The sequence below is a fragment of the Podarcis pityusensis genome (genome assembly GCF_964106645.2).
Source record: "Podarcis pityusensis genome assembly, chromosome: 10".
In the NCBI taxonomy this organism is placed as follows: domain Eukaryota; kingdom Metazoa; phylum Chordata; class Lepidosauria; order Squamata; family Lacertidae; genus Podarcis; species Podarcis pityusensis.
Genome location: NC_138035.1, coordinates 9,602,662 through 9,624,298, shown reverse-complemented (window position 1 = coordinate 9,624,298; position 21,637 = coordinate 9,602,662). Strand labels below are relative to the sequence as shown.

The window sequence follows — 21,637 nt, the reverse complement described above, 5'->3', positions numbered from 1 at the left end:
CCCGTAAGGAGTCTCGCCGCGGCATTCTGCACCCACTGGAGTTTCTAGGTCAGTCTCAAGGGCAGCCCCGCGTAGAGCGAATTACAATAATCAAGGCTGGAGGTGACAGTTACATGGATCACAGTGGCTAGGTCAGGGCAAGAGAGATCATCTACAAGATGCCCCAACAGGGCAGGAGATAAGAGCAATAGCCTTCTACTGTTGATTCAGAAGCAGGCGTTCTCTGACCCTGCAGGTAGGCCATAGCCGTTGTGGCTAACAGTAGCCATTGTATTTCTTTAGCTGCAAGCTATAATGAAGATGAAGGCATGGAGATGTCGAGCCTTCAATTCGGATCTCCATTTGATGGCTGCCAATGCAAATAGAGAAACGTGCCGAAGCTCAACAAAAATCTTCCTGCGGCTAAAAGGATATTGTTGAGCAGGAGGGGCAAACTGTAAGTTGCACTTGGCTCCTAATTCATGTTGCTTAGAAACGATAGCTCAGTCGCTCTCAAAGGCTGTGGGCATGTATGCACACTGGCCTGGCAGGAGAGGATGGCGAGTGTGGCAGGGAGATTCAAGGACAAAGAAACGTTTAAACATTTCAATATAGCATAGCATAGTATCCAAATTATGAATTATGAATTATTTTTGAATTATGGTGCTGGAGGAGACTCAAGAGTCCCATGGACTGCAAGAAGATCAAACATGTCCATTCTTAAGGAAATCAGCCCTGAGTGCTCACTGGAAGGACAGATCCTGAAGCTGAGACTGCAATATTTTGGCCACCTCATGAGAAGAGAAGACTCCCTGGAAAAGACCCTGATGTTGGGAAAGATGGAGGGCACAAGGAGAAGGGGACGACAGAGGACGAGATGGTTGGATAGTGTTCTCGAAGATACCAGCATGAGTTTGACCAAACTGCGGGAGGCAGTGGAAGACAGAAGTGCCTGGCATGCTCTGGTCCAGGGGGTCACGAAGAGTCGGACACGACTAAACGACTCAACAACAACAACAGAGGGTTGGACTTGGCAGGGGGTTGGACTCGATGGCCCTTGTGGTCTCTTCCAACTCTATGATTCTATGATTCTATGAACAGTATCCAACTACAGTCATACCTCGGGTTGAAGTAGCTCCGGGTTGAGCATTTTCGGGCTGTGCTCCGCGGCGACCCAAAAGTAACAGAGTGCATTAGTTTTGGGTTTCGCTGCTCGCGCATGCGCAGATGCTCAAAATGACGTCATGCGCGTGCGCGGCAAATTGTGACCCGCGCACACGCAGACGCGGGTTGCATTTGCTTCAGGATGCGAACGGGGCTCCGGAACAGATTCTGTTCGCATCCAGAGGTACCACTGTAACTGGAACAAGGTGGAAGGTGTGCAGAAGAGGGAAACCAAGGTGGATCAAGGGTCCAGAAGCCAAGCCTGATGAGGAACGGTTGAAGGAGCTGGGCATGTTTAGCCTGGAAAAGAGGAGACTGAAAGGAGATACGATAGCCATCTTCAAATATCTCGAGGGCTGTCACATGGAACAGGGGAAAGCTTGTTTTCTCCTGCTCTGGAGGGCAGGACTCGGACCCATGGCTTCAACTTACAAGAAAGGAGATTGAAACTAAACATCAGGAAGGTGCTCTTTCTGACAGTAAGAGCTGTTTGACCATGGAATGGTCTCCCTCGGGAAGTGGTGGACTCTCCTTCCTTGGAGGTTTTTAAGCAGAGGTTGGATGGCCATCTGTCATGGATGCTTTAGCTGAGATTCCCCTGCATTGGAAGGGGGTTGGACTAGATGACCCAGGGGTCCCTTCCAACTCTACAATTCTATGATTCCATTTTTTTAGTTATTTGCAGGATACAGGTGACTCCCCATTTATGCAGGGGTTCTGTAACGGGCCCTTGTGCACGTACGCTGAGTTACGTAAAATGGGGAGCACACAGGAGAGTCTTCCTCTGTCCTCCTGCTCGCACGAGGGGAAGAAGATTCCCCGCTTGTGTCGGCTGTGACAGCAAAGCTCGGTTGACCAGGTGCCCTCCATTTCCCCTTCTGTGTGTGTGCGTGTGGTTGCGAGCAAACAGAACACAAATGAATGGGGAGTTGCCTGTATAGTTAGATGTTTAGGGAAGCTTTTAATGTTTAATAGATTATTGTATTTTAATATTCTGTTGGAAGCCGCCCAGAGTGGCTGGGGTAACCCAGCCAGATGGGTGGCGTTTAAATAATAAATTATTATTGTTATTGTTATCATCATCATCATCTCTTTTCCAAGAGCCTCTAGTGACACTGAGGACAACACTGGGTGTGTTTTCCAATGTATTTTTTGTTTTTCACCACTAGAAAATTTGCTGTGGGTGTGAGCAGATTCTTCTTCTGAAACGGTGGCTCAGAGAAAAATGTCTGAGAACCACTGCTGTAGGCCACATCCTTAGAAGTACAGGAAGCTAAAAAAAATCAGGTCAGGCTATCATAAAAACATAAGAAAAGGCTGCTTGGACCAAGTCCATGGTCCCTCTAGTTGATTGGAAGGTTGGCGGTTCGAATCCCCGTGACGGGGTGAGCTCCCGTTGCTCGGTCCTTGCTCCTGCCAACCTAGCAGTTCGAAAGCAGGCCAGTGCAAGTAGATAAATAGGTACCACTGCCGCAGGAAGGTATACGGCGTTTCGGTGCACTCCGGTTTTCGTCACGGTGTTCCATTGCACCAGAAGCAGTTTAGTCATGCTGGCAACATGACCCGGAAAGCTGCCTGCGGACAAACGCCGGCTCCCTCGGCCTGAAAGCGAGATGAGTGCCACACCCAAAGGTTAAGTCCACCTTTGACTGGACTTAACCATCCAGGAGGCCTTTAGCTTTACTTTTATACCATCTAGTCAAACACCCTGTTCTCACAATGGCCAACCAGATGCCTGGAAGTATCTGAACACAAGAGCAACTCTTCTCCTCCAGCCATGGAGACAAGGCATAGCTATTGTGGCTGGTGGCCATCAACAGCCCTTCCCTCCACGAACTTCTCTAAACTTCTTTTAAAGCCATCTAGGTCATCGCTGCCTCTTGTTGGAGAGAGTTCCACAGTTTAACTATGGGCTGCATTAAAGGTGTTGATCTTTAAAGCCCTAAACGGCCTCGGCCCAGTATACCTGAAGGAGCGTCTCCACCCCCATCGTTCAGCCCGGACACTGAGATCCAGCACCGAGGGCCTTCTGGCGATTCCCTCCCTGCGAGAAACAAAGCTACAGGGAACCAGGCAGAGGGCCTTCTCGGTGGTGGCGCCCTCCCTGTGGAACGCCCTCCCATCAGATGTCAAAGAGAACAACAACTACCAGACTTTTAGAAGACATCTGAAGGCATCCCTGTAAGCTTTTAAAGTTTAAGAGGTTATTGTATTTTAATATTCTGTTGAAAGCCACCCAGATTGGCTGGGGAGACCCAGCCAGAGGGGCGGGGTACAAATAAAAAATTATTATTATTATTATTATTATTATTATTATTATTATTATTATTGGTTAGGAGAACAGAGCCTCCGCAGTATATCTCTGAAGGCCAATTGTGGTTTTTTTGGGGGGGTGGGAAAGAAAGGCAGTTTCCTGTATGTCCTACTTGGGAGTTTCTCACAGCAATTTGGCTGGTCACAATACTGGAGCAGGTGCACTTTTTAAGATTTGAAAAGGCTATCTGGATTTTTAGTGCACCAAACCTGAGATCTCCTTAAGATGTCATATGCCAAATATAGCCGAGGACTAAACTCTAAATACTATGTGCCATTGCATGTCACTATCAAACGCAGTAAGTCTCTGTTAAGTCCTAACAGACAGCAAATACTGTGAAATGCCAAATTCTGCCTAATATCCAGTAATAAGCATCAAACATTTATTTAACAAGATATACATACCACAATAAAATAAAACCTCTAAGCGATTAAGCTAAAGTAATATAAAATATTCATAAGGAAATACTGAATAAAATCAACAGACTTTAAAAAAACCAAAAGATAGAAAGCAATTAGCAAAATATAGCTAAAACCAACGGTTTTTAAACCAAATGTGTATAACCACTCATACATGTCGCCTGTGCAGGTTTGTCTAAACAAAAGCCTTTTTAGCAGGCATGGAAAGCAGTACAATGAAGGCACTTGCCTAATACTGGAATTGAGCATCATAGGATTTCAAGGTCATATTAAAATTATTTGGCAAATTATAGAGCAGACTATACAGTACATACCTGGAAAATTGTATTAGTTAAACAATTCCTGGAAACTCTTTCGAGGCTGAAACTGCAGTGCAGAATTTTGGCTTTTCAGAATTTTTTTGCATTTCAGCTCAGATATAAAGCAATAACCGAGAGTGCAAGACGCAACTTAAAATGGCCCCGAATTAAGACAGTATGCATAAAAACAAAGGAAGTTGTACAGACTTGAACCAAAATCTATCTCAATGTTAGTGGGAGAAATTAGATTCAGTTCACATTTAAAAGTGAATCAGTCTAAGTCACTTCCCCAAACAATACAGAAACTCGAAACACAGCTATCCTTTGAAATTCATGCTTCTTTGAATTTCGCCATGCAGTTCTCCAGCAAAGCAATGGTTACAAAAATGCCTAAATTGGGGGTAAAGTCTGCATTACTGTGTTAGAAAAAAACAGCACGCCAAAGAAATGCTTTGCATTAGCGGGAATTTGCTTTGTGAAATTGCGAATATTAGGCAAAAATTGCATACAAAAAAACGTGCACGTTAAAAGCTGGTGAATTTTCACGACGATTTAAAAAAATTGCAGACCAGTGTGAAACGCCGGAGAACTGAATGTGAAGATTGCAAAAACGAAATACTCAGTACATCCTGAATATCTAGGAGCTGCAATGTGCAAAGGAGACAGCAGATTAGTCTACACTGTCCAAGTCAGAACATCCTACAGAAGGAGAAAGGAGAAAGGAGCGAAGGGGTGTCATGGCCAGGAAGATGCATGAAGTAGAACCTAATCAGCACATGGTCACATGAAGGTCTCCTTAGTCAGAGCATTGCTCTGTCTTGCCCAGGACTGACTGAGCAACAGCAGAAGCATTTCTCTTGGGTACCAAGAAGACGGTTCTTCCTGCCCCCTTGCACGGGGAACAGCCAGAAATTTCCACATGCAAAGCCAGCCGGTCTATCGCGATGAGCTCTCCATGTGGGAAGCATCTGCCGCAAACTACAGAGAGCTAAACGCACCCCCTCCCAATTGTTTCATTACTGGGGTCCAAATCTTGCATTACGCCTTTAGGAAGCTGCAGGTAAGCCCTGATCTCTCCGCGGATGCCCTCTCATCCCCCACAATCTTCCATCTGCAATACAGACACTGTGAGCCTTTGTAGGGCTGTGGTGAGAATCATGCAACATGATTTGGGATGTTCAGCTCAAGCCAGGAAGGAGAAAAGAACAAAGGCAACCAAACCGCCCTGTTGTCAGCACTGTCGTTAGAAAATAAGCCAAGTGGGAATCGGGTTCTGATTTTAGGAAAAACCAGAAAAAGCAATCTATGGCAGGCTGGTGGTGGTTCTACATTAGAGGTCTCTTTTAGTCCCTGGACCTGATGTGCAACACTCACCCCAATGTTTAAAGCATGTTACTCCTTGATGTACCTTCCTCCTCCATCTTCAGGATAGCTCAGTCCGCAGAGAACGAGATACTGAATCTTAAGGTTGTGGGTTCGAGCCCCACATTGGGCAAAAATATTCCTGTGCTGCAGGGGGTTGGGCTGGATGACCCCTGGAGGTCCCTTCCAACTCTACAAGTCTACGATTGTGAGCTAAACCAGTCGCACTGCAGCAGCAGAGGAAGACGAGGGAGAGGGGAGGAGAGAAAGCCTGGGGTCCGCAGACAACCGTACTCATCAGCCTCAGTTGTCCGCCTCTAAAATGGGAACAGAGATAAGCTTCCTCGCGGTGACCGTTTGAAATGCCGGCGAGGTTGCAAAGCGTCTTGAAAGCACGCAGTGGAAATGATTGAAAACCAACCCACGAGCCTCTCAACCCAGAATTAAAATGGCATTTTGACTTACTCTGAGACTGGGATCCCAGGCAGTCCTCATGATGACAAAGGCAGCAAGTTCATTTCATCTCAGGCACCAAATCCACTTGCTGCCTGGCGTGCACACGAAGTAGCCCTCTTCTCCTTTTCCTGGCGGTGCTCCTGGACGGCTCCCGAAATCTGCTGCGAGCGAAAGGGAAAGGAGGAACTGTGGTGAGGCTTCTGTCTGTGACCCCTCCTCCTATCTGAGCCAGTGGGTCAAGAATCCACCCTCAGCGAACACTCTGCAAAGATTATCCTTATTTCCCCATCCTCCTCTTCCTCTCTGCTGAAAGAGCTGCCTATTTCTTGCCTGTGGCTGCTCTCGGAGAAGCTGATCTTTGCCTGAGCTGCCGGGGCCCAGGACCGTGCAGTTTGGAGACGCAAGCCAAGAGGCGAACGAGAGATAAGATATGCACAAAAAATTCCTCCAAAACGAAAGCAAGGCACACCTTCAGCCAACACCTCCCAAACTCACAGCGCATGCTTGTATTCTGGGTTCCCTGATTCCCGCACACTCCCTTTCCGTTCCCCAAAAGCGGAGTGCGGCGCCATCCACGACGAACCGTTTGTACTCCACATGCAAATTACGGAACGTGGTGGACACACACCATCCCTGGCTGTGTGCACAAGGCAGCCTCCTCTCCCCGCTGCCTGATTCAAGGAGCTGCTTGAATCTGGTTTCATAACAGGCTCTTGACTAACCGGCAACTCTCTCACACACACATCGCAGAACGGGCTTGTGAGGAGAAGCTCACAGGAAACTGTCCTCGGCTGCCAATGCGCACCCTCCTTGCGGGCTTATGAATCCTTCACGGTGGAGAAATTAAGCAGCGCTCGGGTCCTATGGTCCCAACGCACTGCAAACCTCAACATTCATGGACAGGCAGGTCTCTGCATCAAATCTGTCTATCCGTGCTTAAATGGAACTTCCACAGCCAGAGGCACTGTATCTCTGGGTACCAGAGGTGGGAGGAGGAGAAGAGCAAGAGAAATGACCAGAGGTGCCTGGCTGGCCATAGTTGCGCAGCAGGACTGGGCAGACCCCAGGGCTTGCAGGGCAAAGCAATTCTTATGCACTTAAGCATTAGAGCACATGGCTTTTGTGCAGAAGGTCCCAGGTGCAACGCGCAGAATCTCCAGGTAGGAGCTGGAGAGACCCCTGCCTGAAACCCTCCCAAGCAGCTGCCAGCCAGTGGGGGCAATGCTGGGGTAGATGGGCCAATGCTTTGGTCCAGTATAAGGCAGCTTCCTAAGGTTCCTGTCATCATGATTCGTATAGTCCTTTTCATTTGCTATGCGCTCAGCTTCCTTCACCCTGGGCCATGCTGGGTTTCACAAAATGCAAGGTGCCAGAACTGGGAATCTTAGTACCTCCACTTGCATCCCCAGCATCAAATGCACATAGAAGCAAAATAACTGAAAAGTATAAGGCAGTGCCTTATTCCAGCTTAGGCTATTTGTCCATCTAGCCCAGTTTTCTATACTCTGACTGGCAGAAGTTCTCCCAAGGTCTTACAGAACCCTAGAATTGTAGAGTCGGAAGGGACCTCCAGAGCCATCTAGTCCAACCCCCTGCAATGTAGGAATCTCAACTTAAGCATCCATGAGAGATGACCATCCAACCTCTGCTTAAAAATTTTCAAGGAAGGAGAGTCCGCCACCTTCCAAAGAAGTCCATTCCACAACTCTTGCTGTCAGAAAGTTCTTAGTCAGAATCTCCCTTCTTGTAACGTGGAGCCACTGGTTTGATTCCTACCCTCCAGAGAAGCATAATACAAGCTTGCTCTACCCTCTGTGTGACAGCCCTTCAGATTAATTTGAAGATGGCTAGCTTATCTCCTCTTAGTCTCCTCTTTCCTAGACTCAACATACCCAACTCCCTCAGCCGTTCCTCATAAGGCTTGGTTTTTTTTCCTGGGCAGAGGAGGGTCTTTCTCATCATCCCCTCCCTTACCCTCCTGAAAGGAGATGGCGGGGACTGAATTTGGCACCTGTTGCATGAAAAGCAGGTGCTCAGCCGCTCAGTGGTCCCTCCCTGGTGCATAAACTGGCAAACACACATGGCAGGATGGTTAGGCACTAAACAAGATAACCACACACACACACACACACACACAGCCCACTCAAAGGAATCCTAAACTTAGTTCAAAACACACTTGCAAGCAGCCACGTTCCCAAACTTACATCTTAGCTTTCAGCACTCCATCGGCTGATTCTGCGAGATGGTCCTGGGCATGGAACAGGAGAGAACGAAACGCTCCTTTTTCTTTCCCACAGGGCAAACAGGATCATTCCTATGCTTATCCACCTTTGGGCTCCACAAAATCCATCCTCGGTTTCTAAAAACCAGTGCTGCTTCTGTCTCAAAATGCAACCGCTTCAATCGAGCTCTCTCTGTGTGTGTGGTTCAGCAGATCAGCATGCAACTTTCATTTTTCTTTTTTTGCTTCCGAAAGTTTCGCTCTGATTCAGAGGCAACGACGAAAAGAAAGAAACACCCCCCATCTAGAAAACCTGCCTGCCATATGCGAACAGAAACCCTCGCTCCTTGCAAACAACAATTGCAGCTTTCTGAATCCGGCAAACAAACGGGTTCTCTGGCAAAACGCTGGGACGAACGCAGATTCCCCAGGGAAAATGACTTGGCCTCCGATTAGCATACAAAAGCCATGAAACTGGCCACGTGCCTCGCTGACCACTAACAGAACCAGCTCCTGAATCATCCCGGCCACAGGATGACTCCTTGCACATTTATTTCCTCTCCCTTCCAACCCCTCCTGCCTGGGGTTACTGAGTGTCGCTGGGGGACCCTGAGCTGCCTCCGTGCGCTGATGGGAATTCCAACCCGGGTTGCACTCTGCAGCCATAATGATGCGGCCAGCTGCCAGCCCCTCGCTTTGAGTCAGCCCTCAGCTATACACCGAAGGATATTAGTCAGGGGCCAGGCAGCGCGTGTTTCGTAGTGAGTAGCTGCTCAGGCTCTCGTGCAATGCCGCTTCCGAGAAATGCAAGATCCTGGCAACGCCCAGAGCACAGGAAAATTCCACAAACAGAGAGAGAGAGAGAGAGAGAGAGAGAGAGAGAAGGGAAGACCAAAAGGAAAGGGGGAAAAGAGGGAGGCAGGGTAGGGTGGGGAGAGAAGCGAAGAGAGCGAACTGCAAAAAGTCTGGTGCTGGAACCCATGCTGGAACCCAAGCAAGAAGTTGCTTTCGGAGCCGGTGCAGTAATCAACAGAGGGGAGAGTATTATTGGGGGAGAGAAACGTCACCCCACAAAATGAGATTTGAGAGTCTTCCAGAAAAACAATCTCTCAAAGGACCTGTTGATGGCATTTTACCATTGTACTGCTGAGAGTGTATTAACTTATTATGGTCTGTGTGTGTGGTTTGGGAGCTGTACGGTCAGGGAAAAAACAACACTGTCCAGGGTTGTAAAGACTGCAGAGAGAATAATTGGGTGCACTCTTCCCACTTTGGATCAAATCTATGCTTCCAGGTGCCATAAGAAAGCTGCAGAGATAGTGCAGGATAGTGCGCACCCCGGAAATGATCTCTTTCAGCTCCTGCCTTCTGGAAGAAGGTAAAAAGGTAAAGGTAAAGGTAAAGGTACCCCTGCCCATACGGGCCAGTCGTGTCCGACTCTAGGGTTGTGCGCCCATCTCACTTAAGAGGCCGGGGGCCAGCGCTGTCCGGAGACACTTCCAGGTCACGTGGCCAGCGTGACGAAGCTGTTCTGGCGAGCCAGCACAGCACACAGAAACGCCGTTTACCTTCCCGCTATAAAGCGGTACCTATTTATCTACTTGCACTTAGGGGTGTTTTCGAACTGCTAGGTTGGCAGGCGCTGGGACCGAAAGACGGGAGCTTACCCCGCCGCAGGGATTCGAACCGCCGACCATATGATCGGCAAGTCCTAGGCACTGAGGTTTTACCCACAGCGCCACCCGTGTCCCATCTGGAAGAAGGTACAGGGTTTTAAAAACTAGGACTAGCTGCCTGAGAAACAGTTTCTACCCAAATGCGATTTTGGTTTTAAACGCCTTGTAAGGAGTCTGTATGGGAGTATATTGTATTTAAAAATGGGGCATCAGAGTTTTTAGGTGCTAACTAGGTTGGGATAGCTGGGATAGCAGGCTTGTTGGGTTTTGAATGTCTGATGTATATTTTTCAATTTCGTTGTTCTGTATGGGACAATGACAATAAAGATTATCGTGGCTCTCCTGTGCATGATTAGAAAAATAATCAACGGAAAGAAGCGAATGAAACTGGAAGCTGGTGTTGGTGTTGAGGTTAACTCTTTTCAGGTTCGCATAAGGGGGGGGGAAGAAGACTAAAGCTTGGGGTGAATTAACTCAGTGTCGTGGGATGGTTAAGTGGGTTGCTGAAAGGAGGAGTGGACAACCTGTGACTGTGGTGATGCTGTGACGACTAGCACACCTGGAAGGTGTTTGCGGGACTCTTGAGGGAGACAGTGGGCAGGCTATGAAACAAAAGCCAGGCCTACAAAGCTGTGCAGCTGCTACGTATAGACCAAACCAGAGGTGGTGTGGTGTAGTGGTTAGAGCGTTGGGAGACAAGGGCTCAAAGCCCCGTTCAGCCACAAAGCCTTGCAGCAGTCACTCATTCTCTGCCTGACGTACCTCACAGGGTTGTTGGGCGGATAAAATGGGGGGGAGAGAGAAGAGAGAATGACATACGCCACCATGAGCAACTTGAGAGGGAAAGTTGGATAGACATGCAATGAGGAATAAATGAATAAAGTAACAGCACACACAGTGGAGAGGACTGCACAAGGGATTAGAACACCCCGGTTCTGACATGCTTGCACAAATTGGCCTCCACCGACAACGCTGGTTTTCCACAACCTGCTTTTAATGTGGCCGAACTAGATGTGTGAAATGTGATGTCTTCCATAGGTAAAGGGACCCCTGACCATTAGGTCCAGTCGTGGCTGACTCTGGGGTTGCGTGCTCATCTCGCTTTATTGGCCGAGGGAGCTGGCGTACAGCTTCCGGGTCATGTGGCCAGCATGACTAAGCCGCTTCTGGCAAACCAGAGCAGCACCCGGAAATGCCGTTTACCTTCCCGCCGGAGTGGTACCTATTTATCTACTTGCACTCTGACGTGCTTTCGAACTGCTAGGTTGGCAGGAGCAGGGACCAAGCAACGGGAGCTCACCCCGTCGCAGGGATTCAAACTGCCAACCTTCTGATCGGCAAGTCCTAGGCTCTGTGGTTTAACCCACAGTGCCACCCGCGTCCCTCAGGTGTCTTCAATACACTTGCTTTATTTTTAAGCGGCAGGTGCAGCCAGGGGAGAGATTGCAGCTAGGACAGTGGGAATGGGGCTGATTCCCAGAGCATCCTGTTAAGAGAGTCGTCTCTCTGTGAACAGCTGCTATTTGCTCCAGGAAGGGAAGCTTCCCTAGCAGTTTGGGGTAGGTGGGACAGCCACTGGAGCAAAAAGATAAGGAAAAGGCAATCATTTGTTTTGCATGGATCTCTCTCTCATACACACTCTGCACATGCACAGAAGCACACTCATCCTATTCCAGAATGGTAGATGGGTTCATCTTCTGTAGCAAAAGCAACAGCACCCTCTAACAAAGGCGAACAAGTTCTGAAGAAAGCCTCCAAACAACAGAACAGAGACTTGCGATTGTCCGTGATCTTGGACTCCAGCTCCCATCATCCCTGACCACCTGCTGGCTGGAGCCGATGGAATGTCTTGAGCCCAACAAAACCTGGACAGAGCCACAGGTTCCCCATCCCTCCACCAGAGCTCTAATAATAATAATAATAATAATACTTTTTTTCCTTATACCCCGCCCTTCCCGGCTCAGAAAACCGGGCTCAGGGCAGCTAACAACAAATTTATTTTATTTTTTTAAATAATATTTATTACTTTTCCAACAATTTAAACACTACAAAAACAATACAATACAAAAACACTACAAAAACAATACAATACAAAAACACTACATAACACTAACACATTAAACACATTAAACTAACAAAACAAAAACAGTTTAAAATAAATCAAACAATTTCAATATCTTATCTTTCATTCACTTATTTCCACGACCTCCTCACACCTCCCTTTTTGTATTCCACTTCTGTTAATTGTTTCAGCAATTCCTTTCCATCTTCCTCTGTTTTCTATCCTATAATTATCTTAACACATTCTAACCTTATTTTTTCCTTTTTGTTAGCTAACAACAAATTTAAAACACTTAATTGATGCAACAAAAAACAGCATAAAATACAGTATGAAACGTGAATAATAATAAATTCAGAATTCAAAAATCAATTTAGGGGGGAAATCCATCCAATAAACATTAGATGATCACCAGGGCTAGCTGGCTAAATTAGTCCTGTTTGGGCCAGCGAGGAGACCAGGGGAGAATTAGCTGTGGGATCCCAGAGCGGGGAATCTTCATATAAAGGGGACGGGGAGGGAAGGAAGGGGAATAAAAGATCAGGCTAAGTTCAAATTGAAAGCCAGGTGGAATAGCTCTGTCTTACATGCCCTGCGGAAGGAAGTTAAATCCTGCAGGGCCCTGGTCTCATGGGACAGAGCATTCCACCAGGTCGGAGCTGTCACTGAGAAGGCCCTGGCCCTGGTGGAGGATAATCTGACTTCCTTAGGGCCTGGGACCTCTAAACTATCATTATTCATAGACCTCAGAGGTGTTGAGGTGGAAATGGGAGACTTGGCATTATTCTGATACCGTTCTCCATGCGCAGTTCAGTTGTCTTAGGCACACACTGTAGACCATATGTGTGGTCCCAAGGTGTGGTCTGAAGTCACACAAGGCTGCTGCCACATCTGGGTCTGCTCAAGGCTCGGATTGGTCCCAGAGCTCACCATGGAGACAGATTGATGGTTAAACCACTCTGGGAATCGTAGCTCTGGGAGGGGAATCGGATCACCTAAGAACTCTGAGATCCCTTAAGCCAGGCATAGGCAAACTCGGCCCTCCAGATGTTTTGGGACTACAACTCCCATCATCCCTGACCACTGGTCCTGTTAGCTAGGGGTTATGGGAGTTGTAGTCCCAAAACATCTGGAGGGCCGAGTTTGCCTATGCCCGCCTTAAACAACTACAGTTCTCAGAATTATTTGGAAAAGCCTTGTGGGATATCTTCAGGAAGGGCTAAGGAGCAAACGCTACACAAATCCAGAGTGGAATCCCTAAGATGGTTGGATGGCACCTTGTACACCTCTTTCCGGCAACTCCTGCAGCCAAGCTGGTGCCAGACGTCTTGCTCTGCTTTCCTTTGGACCACAACAGTGAGGCCGAGAGGGGGGTGTTGTCGTCTGGGCGGCCCAGGACCTCCACGCATACTGCCCAGGCCTGCACCCCAGGGAGGTCACTTAGGTGTTGCTAATGCAGTGGTTTGGCATCACCCCAATAATAATAATAATAATAATAAATTTTATTTATACCCTGTCCTCCCTGACCAGAGTCGGGCTCAGGCGGCTAACACCAGTAAAATTACAATAAAAACATAATAGGAAAAAACAAACCAATTTAAAATGCAGCCTCATTTTAAATGCAGCCCATAGATCAAAACCATAAGGGGAGGGAAACATAAGGGTCAGACTGAGTCCAAACCAAAGGCCAGGCGGAACAGCTCTGTCTTGCAGGCCCTGCGGAAAGATGTCAAGTCCCGCAGGGCCCTAGTCTCTTGTGACAGAGCGTTCCACCAAGTCGGGGCCAGTGCTGAGAAGGCCCTGGCCCTAGTTGAGACCCATCTAACCACCTTGCAACTTGGGACCTCCAAAATGTTGTCATTTGTGGACCTTAAGGTCCTCCGTGGGGCATACCAGGCGGTCCTGTAGGTACAAGGATCCTAGGCCACATAGGGCTTTAAAGGTCAAAACCAGCACCTTAAACCTGACCCTGTACTCCACCAGGAGCCAGTGCAGTTGGTAAAGCACTGGATGAATGTGATACCAAGGCAAGGACCCCGTAAGGAGCCTCGCCGTGGCATTCTGCACCTGCTGGAGTTTCTGGGTCAGCTTCAAGGGCAGCCCCAAGTAGAGTGAATTACAATAATCAAGCCTGGAGGTGACCGTCGCATGGATCACTGTGGCCAAGAGGTGCACTCCATTGTGTCTCAAGACAGACAAGATGCCGGCAACAACACAGCACACCCATTGCATGCTGCAAAGGTGGCCTAAGGGTGCCTTCAGACCACCGTTCTTTTGCGGGACGGATTCAAGAGCATACCAGAACTTTAGGTTTCCTCGGTTAAAATGGGCAGAACGGCTCTGTTGCCCTGACATAACAAATCCACGTTAAAAAGAAGAGGAATCGTAACTCGCTGTGCTTTGGAAAGCGATGGGAGAAACAAAAGCACCAGCAAGTGTGTGAGATGAGCGAATGACTAACGGGAAGATGAAGAAACACCCCACAAGCAAATCTGGATGAATACAGGGCGGGAAGGCTGGTGCTTGTATAACCGCCTTGTAAACAAATCAGAACAAGCGGATATAATCTAACCTCCATGCCAGATTTCTGCATAAATAGGTCATCTGGAAGAGCCCTGTCAGGGTAGACAATAGGGAGTTAGATGGACCGATTCAGTACAGTGGTACCTTGGGTTACAGACGCTTCAGGTTACAGACTCCACTAATCCAGAAACAGTACCTCAGGTTAAGAACTTTGCTTCAGGATGAGAACAGAAATCGTGCTCCAGCGGGGCGGCAGCAGCAGGAGGCCCCATTAGCTAAAGTGGTGCTTCAGGTTAAGAACAGTTTCAGGTTAAGAACGGACCTCCGGAACGAATTAAGTACTTAACCTGAGGTACCACTGTATAAGGCAGCTTGCAGGGCATGCCCACCCCAATACCTTTTGCCCAAAAAGCCTAATAATGTCATCCTCAGCATCAGGGGTTACTTCACTTTCTCATCTTCCACTGCAGTAATAAGTCATTGTTTTGCATCCTAGAGAGGACGGACAGGTCAGGACCTGTGCACAAAGGACAAACGGACACAGATCGGACATCCGAAACGGCAACATTTGAAAGCCAATGCAGGAAGGGGGCATTTCGGCCTCACGAAATGTTCTGCAACTGATCCACTGGGAAGACCTGAGCAAAGGTGCATCGGAGGGAAAACTGCAATGGGAAATCACTGAACTACAGTTCATCAATGCTCACCCATGTGGACAGTGCGTTTTTTTAACACGCGAAATGCGTTAATTGCCAATGCTGGGCTGTCAGTGTTACCAACAACCGTCTTGTTCATTACTGACATGGAGACAAACAGAAGAAGACGCCTTCACCCCGGTATGGCTCCCCTTTATCACATACACAGCCCAACAATGTCAAAATCCACCAACAGCATACTAATCAATAAGGCTAACCTGATCCAAAACACCCACCCACCTCACTCACACACGAAAACAAAGATCACCACAGCCAATCACAAACAAACAACCACACCCTAGGCCAACCCCAACCTCTCTCACCACCAAAGGAACACAAGTGAACAGCACATGCAACGCTGACACCAAACCCTACATACATTAAGCAAAATAGAAATATTGCCACCAGACCCCCCCATCTCCCCCCCTTCCTCCCCCAATGTCTCAACAAATGAAACTGATTTGTAAAAATGTTACATGGAAAAAATACGAGAGACATTACACATACTTCTGTAAAACAAGAAAACCTTTAATTAAAAAACAAACAAACCAACGACCGTCTTGGAAATTTCCGCTATCAGCCGCATAGTTATCACTGTCTCCGAACGTTATTGGTTTCATTTGCCTCTGATCTCGCTGCGGACCATGCCCACAGCATCACAAACCCAAGTGCGCCTATGTACCTGCCGCTCAGGATAATTCAGCATGGGTGGTGGACGGAAAGCAGACCGTAGTTCCCCAAACTTTATGCCATAATAAACTGGTTAATCTTCAAGGCGCCACGAGGCTCGGTTGGTTTTACTAACTGGAAAATGTTTTGCAAGGTTCCTGGTGATTCCTGAACTGCAGAGGGATGGACTAGATGACTGGCGGTGTCTTTCCCAATGCATTCTGTGAAATCTCCAAACAGAGACCAGAGTGGGATGAAGCTATATCCCTGGCAATAATAGTTCTATTCACACTGCTTCTGGCTCTCTGGGAGGGAAACAAGACAATCAAAATCCCCTTCTTTCCCCAAACCCTCCTGTCTCTGCCTCCAGTAGATGACCTGACCAGTAGGAATGTAGCCCTGGCAGGGTGCAAACATTCAGATCTTTTATTACTCAGATCAGATTCATGTCAGCCTCGTTGACTAAGGGGAGTGAGCAGCGCCGCAAGTAGCCGTTTCACTCACACCTGCCACAGAGACAAATCCTTATTTGGACCAGTCATTGATACTTGACGGACGGAAAAGGATGTTGATTTTAGAGAAGAGAAACAGGAGACTCACTGCAGCGTTTTTTCGGCATTACAAATGTTTTTTAAGCACTCGACGAGAATTAATTTTCCAGAAGAAAGGATTTCCCCCAGGGCATGTTTCAGCAGAAGTATTTCCCTCACTCCAGTTTTTTTGCAGAATTTGGTGTGTGCAGAAAATCCCCCTGTGCCCTCACCAAAAATGTGTAGTGAAATTGTTCTAAGTTAGCAGAGAGGACACAAATAGCTGTCTACTCATATGAGGAGGGTCTTCTTCTGAGATATATAGATCCCAGGCACTGAGGGGCTTTTAAATCTGCAGGTGGCATTCACAGAATCATAGAATTGGAGAGTTGGAAGGAACCTCTAATTCAACCGCCTGCAGTGCAGGAATTCAACTCAGAGTTTTGCTTCAGAGAAGACCTATTGAAATCAATGGGTCTGATTTCAATTTATTGGTCAGTTTACTCTTAGCAGCTGGATAAAAGTTTTCTCCCTGATAACACTAGAATTTGTGGACATTCACTGATGATGGAAGATTCAGGAAAGATAAAATAAACAACTTCTTCATGCAGAGCATAGTTATAACCTATGGAACTCTCTCCCACAAGGGACACTGATGGCCACCAACCTAAATTGATGGCGTATATACCTGCCACTTTGTGCCGTAATAAATTGGTTAATCTTCAGGGTGCCGCAAGGCTTGGCTGATTTTACTAAGAAGGCTACCCTTCTGGGAAATATTTTGCAAGGTTCACGAAGAATTATAAAAGCAGGGGGCTGGAATAGATGACCCGTGGGGTCCCTTTCCAATTCTATGATTCCATCTCTGCAAGGAAACGCAGGCTGAAGCCAGCAGATTTTCAGAAAACAATCGCGCAGAGCATTTTAAAACTCCCAGGAAACCTTCAAAGAAAGTGCAGGGCTTTTTCTGCGAAGAATGCAAAATAATAATAATATATTATTATTATTTATACCCTGCCCATCTGGCTGGGTTTCCCCAGCCACTCTGGGCGGCTTCCAATAAAAAATTAAGTGCAAGTGTTCTGCAAAGCGGTATGCCACCTTCCCTGCTACATGCAGCCTTGTTTGCAAAGAAGAAGAAAAAGACGAAGAAATCCTGTAAGTTGAAAGCCCTGCTTTTCATCTACCCAACCCCAGCACTGAGGGTTCTAGAGCTTCCTGCCATAAAACCACAATCTGAGAGAACAAACAAGTCAAAACCAGGGCAAAGATCCTCTCACACCAAGCCATGTGTCTTGATTATCCAAAAGCGAGTCTATGCCGAAACTTCAATTACCCCCGTTAAAATCAGGGTGAAGAGGGGATGGAGATGGCCCCAGGATGGTGGGTGCAAGCTTAAAGTCTAGGCAGCGGGGAAGAAGCAATCAAGATTGCCGCAGGCGAAGCACCCTTCGTCTTAACCGAAAAAGACCCACAACAGCAACCCACCGAAGAGTTACGTTCCTCTGTGAATTTAGAACAGCAGTCTGAATCACCATACTAATTTGCAGATTCATAATTTCTGTGCGTATACTACTTTATTTGTCTCCATCTCACTACATTATCATTTATTCAATTTATATACCGCCCTTTATCAAAAGATCCCAGGGCTGATTAAAAACACAATACAGAACATCAATGATGAAAATATATTATGTTACATTGAGCATGAATTAGGACATCAATCTGTTGTCACTTTAGGGAACATTTGCAATTTGGCTTGTGCTTTCTTTTCTACGACTAGGCAAGACTTCCTGGAGATTTAGCTGAGATTCCTGCATTGCAGGGGTTGGACCCTCAAGATCCCTTCCAACTCTAGGATCCTACGATGCCTGTTTGCTGAGCTTCTTGTAGTATCGGCAATGCTGTAGAAATGAATGAAAACTACTTAGCTCATGCCCAGGGAAACTCTTTTCTATCATTACTTCACATATTCCAACCTCCCAGCACCCAAACTGTGCCCAGGGCTATGTTTCAGGGGAAGCACCCAGGATCCAAATTTTTTCAGTGAACAGCGAAATCCTTTGAACATTTACTTGGAAGTTAAAGCCCACTGGCAGACTTAAAAGGTAAAGGTAAAGGGACCCCTGACCATCAGAACCTTCTGATTGGCAAGTCCTAGGCTCTGTGGTTTAACCCACAGCGCCACCCGCATCTAGTAAAGGTAAAGGGACCCCTGACCATTAGGTCCAGTCGTGACCGACTCTGGGGTTGCGGCGCTCATCTCGCTTTATTGGCCGAGGGAGCCGGCGTACAGCTTCCGGGTCATGTGGCCCGCATGACTAAGCCGCTTCTGACGAACCAGAGCAGCACACAGAAACACCGTTTACCTTCCCACTGGAGCAGTACCTATTTATCTACTTGCGCTGGTGTGCTTTTGAACTGCTAGGTTGGCAGGAGCAGGGACCGAGCAACGGGAGCTCACCCCGTCGCGGGGATTCGAACCGCCGATCTTCTGATCGGCAAGTCCTAGGCTCTGTGGTTTAACCCACAGCGCCACCCGCGTCTACTCCCAGGTAAATTCAGTTTTAGAATTCCGATGCAGCCGTATCTCTCTTGTCTGGTTGATTACCTGCCGAGCGTTCCTCTACCTGCCGTAACAAATAACAAAACAGGCTTATGGGAACAGGTGCGCATGCAGAAACACAAAGCCCGCTGCTAATTTTACCTGTATTAATAGCACAGTTATTAATAACTCCAGTTCTTATACTTGGCTGTTTTGCAGACCTGGCTTAGCCAGAGGCGGCCGAGTCCCAAAAGAAATCTGAAATGGTGCCCTTGTGTTGACTATAATCAAACTCATTTCTAAGTTGACAGCCTCTAATCTAAATAGCGGCAAGGCCAAAAAATGTGCCACCTCCTCACGACCTTTCTAGCAGCCATCGGCAGGAGAGGAAATGAGCACCCAAACCCCTCATAGAAGGTAGTTTCGTTCACATGCGGTGGTCATGTGGTAAGGTAAAAACATATTGGGAAAACATATATAATGAATTAAAGAAGCTATTTAGATATACGTTTTTGAAAAAGCCAGAGGCATTCTTGTTGGGAATGGTAGGAGAAGACATTACTAAGAATGACCAGAAAGTGTTCTTATATGCAACAACAGCGGCAAGGTTCTTGTTAGCCCAGGTTTGGAAACAGCAGCAATTAACGCTAGTGGGGTTTCAAGATGCACTGTAAAATTTTAAGAGGTATTGCTGAAAGTAAATAGAAAAGGAAGGGAAGATAAATGGCAATGCAATTAAAGGAATGCGTACTGAAGGGTAAAAATGGACGATTACCAGAGAAGTTGAAGGAAGTCCAAAATGTGTATTTTGTTAAAATCAGGTAAAATTTGGATAAAATTGTATGATTATATTGAAAACTAATAAAAATTTATTTTTTTAAAAAAGGAAACAGCAGCAATTACCAACGGCAGAAGAATGGCGACAGAAGGTAATGGAATATGCAGAAACAGCTAGATTAACGGGGGAAATTCGACAACAGGGCGAGGAAACATTTCAAAAAGAATGGGAAAAATTTATGTCATAGATAGGAAGGATAAGGTGAACTAGTGAAACCAGTAGAACCGAAATAAACCTCATAATGGGAAATACAAAGAAAATTTCTGGATAAAGAAAATAATAAAAAGTAAAATGTATAACATGATTAATCTAACCAATGGTAGTTGTAAATGAATACAGTCATACCTCGGGTTGAAGTAGCTTCGGGATAAGTATTTTCGGGTTGCGAGCCGCGGCGACCTGGAAGTAATGGAGCGTGTTACTTCCAGGTTTCGCCGCTCACAGATGCGTAGACGGTCGAAATGACGTCACACGCATGTGCGGAAGCGGTGAATCGCGACCTGCAGACGTGGGTTGCGTTCGTTTCTGGATGCGAACAGAGCTCCGGAACGGATCTTGTTCACATCCAGAGGTACCACTGTACAGACAGACAATAAGAATTGCATATACAGGAGGATTTATTTCGCTATAGGCACTCTACGGACAAATACGAAAGAAGATCAAGAATATACAAAATGGATGAAGACAATGCGAAAAATTTAGATGTGATATAAAAATCCAGAAGGAAGGAAGGAAGGAAGGAAGTCAGCTCTTAGGAGTAAATATAAATGTAAAATGTAATACAATATGTGTATGTGGAGTATGTAAATGAAAATCAATAAAGAATATTATGGAAAAGGCAGGAGAGGAAGGGAAGCTAAGGACGGATGAACTTCATCACTCATTTGTTGACATTTGTATCCTGCATTTCCTATGATGGTTATGATCCTGCCCTTCACAGAGGATGCCCTACTGACTCCTTCCCAAGCATTTGTGAGAATTCAAACATCCCCACTTCTGTTGAGATACTTTCTTTCGATCTGAAAGAGCTTGTGGGAGGGAGCAGCTTGCATTTTTCCAATTAACGTGCCCCCCCATAGGCCTGACGGTGCCTTCTTGTTCTGAGCTTAAGGTAAAGGTAAAGGGACCCCTGACCACTAGGTCCAGTCGTGGCCGACTCTGGGGTTGCGGCGCTCATCTCGCTTTATTGGCCGAGGGAGCCGGCGTACAGCTTCCGGGTCATGTGGCCAGCATGACTAAGCCGCTTCTCTCGAACCAGAGCAGCGCACGGAAATGCTGTTTACCTTCCCGCTGGAGCGGTGCCTATTTATCTACTTGCACTTTGATGTGCTTTCGAACTGCTAGGTTGGCAGGAGCAGGGACCGAGCAATGGGAGCTCACCCCGTCGCGGGGATTCGAACCGCCAACCTTCTGATTGGCAAGTCCTAGGCTCTGTGGTTTAACCCACAGCGCCACCCGCGTCCCTCTGAGCTTAGCGGCACAACAAACCCTGAAACAGATCCACCTGCAATTCAACCCTCCCTTCTTCCCTTGCCCACCAGAAGCCAGCCTCTCCCAAGCCCCTTAATTCTGCCGCTCATGGTGCGTTCCTGGGACGGCAGGAGCGTTTGAAAAGCTTGTTGAAAGGAGGGGGGAAAGAAGGAAGAAATGCAAGTCACTTCCAACACCCACCCACGATTATCAAGGGCAGAGGTAAGCTGTGTTTGCCGTGGCAGGGAGCCCAGCATTCTTCCGCAACACCTGCGGACTCCCCTTCGGATGGCTCAATGTTGCCGCGCTGGCAGTCAAAAGTGACAAGGCAAAAAAATCTGGATTTGCCCAGGAAGGGCATTCGAGAGCCCTGCGGAATATCTCAGCTGGTAGAACACAAGGCTCTTGATCTTACGGT

The 21,637-nt window shown here is 47.2% G+C and overlaps 1 protein-coding gene across 1 annotated transcript in view; it reads right to left on the bottom strand.

Moving 5' to 3' along the window:
* The window catches only part of LOC308486196 (TRPM8 channel-associated factor homolog), a 186,204-nt gene that overhangs the window by 89,465 nt on the left and 75,102 nt on the right, over positions 1–21,637 (bottom strand). Inside the window, exon 3 of the mRNA XM_081022695.1 lies at positions 6,003–6,154. The gene's annotated coding sequence lies outside the window, so the exon portion shown is untranslated. The remainder of the gene's footprint in view (positions 1–6,002; positions 6,155–21,637) is intronic.